Here is a 5,323-nt window from a genome sequence, read left to right as displayed (position 1 = left end):
ATCGTGAGTATATCGCCGTGATCGGGAAAGAAATCAGTATTCATTTGAGTATCAGGCACCTTAACTTCATTTAGGAATTAGAATATCGAGGATCAAACCGTTCGAGAACGATACCACCTTCTGCGAGTGACGGTCGGCTAAGTGTATAGCTTCATCTATCCTGGGATTCCGAGAGTCAAGCAATGTATTCCGGGATTAAATACTCTAAATAGTAATAGCACGAGACACCTCACATAACGGTATGAATATTAATGTAGGAAGTGCAACTGTCGGACGACAATACCAATTGGAGTACAGTCATTCTTTTTACCCAATTCCTTATGCCACTTTGAGAGTGGCACAGATACGTCAACACCTTCTAGTATCCTGTTGTACCGATAATCAAACAAGGCACTGTAGGAGTACATCCGCTGTACAGCATATGCAATAGACACCTAAATTTTCGGCATGGGCATTAAAGTAGGAAGTCAAATCGTCGGAGAACATTTCAAATTACTTTAGAGTCATCCTTTAGGCAGACTACGTATCCTTTCGAGAACGTAGGTCGCTGTATCGAGAGTATGACTTCGTGGTAAGAGAAACAAACTAATATACATTAGAGTGACGGGAAGCGTAATTTCATGTATGAAATAGAAGATCGAGGGTCAAACTTTTACAGAACGATACAACCTTCTTTGGGAGTGGAACGGCTATGTCGATAGCTTCACTTATCCCTTGTTTCCGTGAACCTAACCAGGCTGTGCGGGAGTGAATTAGCTGAAAAGTATTCTGAATAGACGCCTTAATTCACGGCTTGAATATTAAAGTAGAGCGACAAACCCTCGGAGGCCAAAACGAATCCGTATAAAGTCATTCTTCTAACCGAATACCTTACTCGCCAAGAATATTAACCCACTATAGGGTGTGTCATGCTCGTTGTTGACGGAAATAAATCAGTGGACATCTAAGCAGACGGACACAGTATTTTCATGCATGAATAGCAAAACCGGAAATCAAACCGTTCGTGAACGTTACCACCTTCTTTGAGAATATAACTGCTGAGGCAATATCCACAGCCATCCTGTGATTCCCAGAGACAAACCAGGTATTTCGGAAGAAATCAGCTGCTCAGTATGGGCATCAGATAACCTATTTCATGGTATAAATGTTAGAGTACAGAGTCAATCCTTTCGAGAACGTTACCTACTGGTACAGTGACAAACTCTTAACAGGCGCCCATACCATCCCAAATGCTAACCCGCGTTATCGTGAGTGTAACATCGCGTTCAATGAAACAAATTACAATACATTTTAATTACGAGCGCCATTACATCATCTACGAGTTAGGTATTCGATTGTTAAACCGTTCGAGACCGATGCCGCCCACTTTGAGAGTCGAACGTATAAGTCAATAGGTTCACGCATCCAGGGATTCGGAGAGTCAACCTTGGTATTTCTGGAGTAAATCCGCTGAACAGTATTACCAATAGATACATTAATTGGCTGAGTGAATATTAAAATGGAGCGTTATACCGTATGAGAAGGTTACAGATGGCCATAATGTCAAACGTTTTACCCAAGCCATACCGCTCGAGAAGCTATCCCTCCGTAATCGAGAGTATATCTACGTGTTTAGCGAAGCACATTAGTATACAACTAAGTGACGGCACCTTAAGTTCATGTATGAATTAGAATATCAATGGTCAAACCGATAAAGGACATTGCCATCTTCTGTGAGAGACGAACGGCTAAGTCAATAGCTTTACCCATCCTGCGATTCCGAGAGTCAAACCAGGTATTCCTGGAGTAAATCCGCTGAACTGTACTGCCAATATACACTTTAATACGAGGTCTGAAGTAAAGCGTCAAACCGATTGAGACCAACCGTCAAGCCTATAATGTTCAGGGCATTTACTCCTGTAATATCTGAATTGCCTCTCGGAATCAAGGGATAGGTGTAGCTATTGACTTAGAAGTGTGACATTCAAGGAAGGTGATAACGTTCTCAAACGGTTTGACGCTCGATCTTCTTATTCATACATGCAAGTAAGGTACACCACATTAAGATGTGTACTACTTTGCCTCTCTGAAGGCGAAGATATACACTCGATGCAGCGGGTCAGCTTCTCGTAAGATAATGACTTAGATAGTATGTTTGAATCTATACAAATAGGGAGCGTTGCCAACTGTGTGATACTGTTCTTTATTATTTATTCCGGGAAGTAATACTTTCAATGCCCATACTGTACCGCGGATTTACTACCAGAGTACCTGGTTTGACTCTCGTAACCACAGAATACGTGAAGCATTTGACATAACCGCTCGACACACAAAGTAGGCGATAACTTTCTCCAATGGATTGTCTCTCGTCTTTGAAATTCTTACATGGAAGTATGGTGCCCATCACTAAAATGTATACAAATGTGCTTCTCTCGACATAAAGTTATGCTCTTGATACGGCGGGATAGCTTCTCGGAAGAGAAAGCATTCGATAACAGGTTTGGCGCTGTGCGAGTAGGTAACGTTCTTCTACGGTTTGACGATCTGCTTTAGCACTCATACCGAGAATTAAGGTGTCTGTTGAAAATAATCGTCTGCAAATTGACTGACGTAATACGTGGTATAACCATCGGAATCACAGGTTAGGTGTAACTATTGACTTCACCGATAGACTCACACAGACGGTGGTAACGACCTCTTAGCGTTTGGCTCTCGATCTTCTAATTCATATATCAAAATAAGGTATGCCTCTGCTATAATGTCTACTAACTCGATTCTGTAAACTCAAAACAAGTCAATCCCTACTGCAGCTAGCGTTCTCGTAATGTAAGGTATAGGTTAAAAGGAATGACTTTCTACCAATTGATAATGTTCTCCGACGGTTTGAATCTCAACCTTAATATATATGCCGTGAATTACGGTATCTATTGCCAATATTGTTTAGCGTATTTAAGCATTAAATACGTGTTATGACTCTCGCAATCAATAGGAGAAGCTATTGTCTTAGATGTGGGGCTTCCAAAGACGATGGAGTCGTTCTCCAGCGGTTTGACTATCGAATTTGCTATTCATACAGGAATCAAAGCTGTTCGTCTGCTAAAAATCTACTGATTGGTTTCACTGGCACTATGTACGATGCTCGATACCGCGGGTTAGCTTCTAGGAAGGTAAGGTATTCGGCAAAATGTATGACCTTAAAGAAATTACTTATGTTCACCGAGGAATTGTCGCTCTACTTTAGTATTCATACCAAGAATGAAGGTGTCTATTGCCAATACTGAACAGCGGATTCACTCCCGGATTACCTGGTTTGTCACTCTGATTCACAGGACAGGCGAAGCAATTGATCTAACCGTTTGACCATCATAGAAGGTGGTAACATTCTCGGAAGGTTTGACGTACAATCTTCTAACCAATACATGAAGTAATGGTGTCATTCATTGGATTGAATACCAATTGCGTTCTCTGAACACGACGGTATACTCTCGAAACGGCAGGTTGCCTTCTCCGAAGGTAAGTCTATCCGTAAAAGGATTGACTCTATACCAATAGGTAATATTCTACAACTGTTAGGTGGTCTGCTTTAATATTGAAACCGTTAATTATGGAGACTATCGCCAATACTCTTCAGCGGACGAAATCCCGGAATACATGGTTTGGTTCCCCGATTCACAGATTATGTGATGCTACTGACTTAGCTGTTCGTTTCTCACAGAAGGTCGTAACATTCTCGATCGGTTTGAACATCGATGTTCTAATTCATACATGATATTAAGTTGCCCTTGACGAAAATGTTAACTTATATGTTTATTCGAACACAAGGTCATACTCTCTGTACATCGGGTTTGTTTCGCGGTAGGTGTGGCTTTCTGTATAAAGTTTGACACTACACCTGTAGGTGAAGTTATACAAAGGTTTGTCGCTCTACCTTAATATTCACACCGTGAATTATGGTGTCCGATGCCAGATGTTTACACCGTTTTGACTCTAGGAATACCTTGTTTGACCTTCGGATTAACAGGATAGTTGTAGCTATTGATATAGTAGTGCGGCTCCCGATGAAGGTAGTAACGTGGTACATCGATTTGTCCGTCGCCCTTCTAATTTGTGAATGAAATTAAGGTAGACGCCGCTAAAGTTCCTACTAATTTGTTTCGATGCACACGCAATTATTATCTCTATACAGCGCGTTTGGTCCTCAGAAGATATGATATTCGGTAAAAAGAATGACTTAATTCGAATTGGTACTGTCCTCCGACGCATTGACTCTCTTCTTTAACCCTTCTAGTGCCGGACGACGATATATCGTCGTTTGCTACACTAGCCAAAAGTGCGAACGACGATATATCGCTGTGCGTGTAATAACGCCATATTATTCGCATTGCGAGACAACTTTATCTGTAAATAAATTTATAAATGATATAATTTGATTGTAAATTATCACATTTCAGTGACAAAGTGTTTGTAAACCGATTTGGGGCTGACATTTTACACATTCTACACCGGAGTGTGCTGGGACTCTGTTTACGAAGGAGCGATAAGATGGATACTCGACGCCAGACACTGTTCTAGCCCCCAAGTCAGACTGATTATGTTAGTTATATGACAGTTCGTGCGCCACACAGTTCATCAAGGCTGAAATCCTTCTTTCAGTAGTTGTTTGACTTTTACACAGAGAGTTTCTAGCCCGTGTTCTGTGACGTTCTTTTGTGACAAAAACCGAGACGTTTTTCAACACTTTTCTTAAAAAAGCTATGCCCTTATCCAAATATGGAGGACGAAAAATTAGTTCGGTTTATTAGCGAGTTTGAAATAAATGAAGGCGATTCTGATAGTGATGATCAGTTATGTGTACCGAGACGACGGAATTTTCGTCGAATACTTAGCGATAGTGAAACTGACCAAGAACAGGGGCAAGATGTACATATTATCGATAGTGAGGAATCTTATAGGGATTTCACTGAAGCAACTGTTGGAAATGGTACGCAATATTACCCACGCCCATTATTTTTGGAAACTGTGGGTCCGAAAAATATGCCACCGAAGAATTCTTGACCTATTATTTAATTCAATTTATTCATCACTCCTGAGTTTCTTGAGATCATGAAAACAGAAACAAATCGGTACGCAAAAGCATTTTTCGAGATCAAACCTAGAATATCAATTGCATCTAGAACAATGAACTGGAACAAAACAACAGCTCCAGAGATGAAGGCTTTTATAGCCGTCTTACTCGAGACGGAAATAACATGTAGACCTACATTGTTTAGTTACTGGTCAACAAATCATAGGAATATTCCATGGTTTGGGGAAACGTTTAGCCGTAATAACTTCCAGTTATTAT

This window comes from Lasioglossum baleicum, unplaced genomic scaffold (assembly GCF_051020765.1).
Source record: "Lasioglossum baleicum unplaced genomic scaffold, iyLasBale1 scaffold0054, whole genome shotgun sequence".
In the NCBI taxonomy this organism is placed as follows: Eukaryota; Metazoa; Arthropoda; class Insecta; order Hymenoptera; family Halictidae; genus Lasioglossum; species Lasioglossum baleicum.
Note: the sequence above shows the minus strand (reverse complement) of the source record.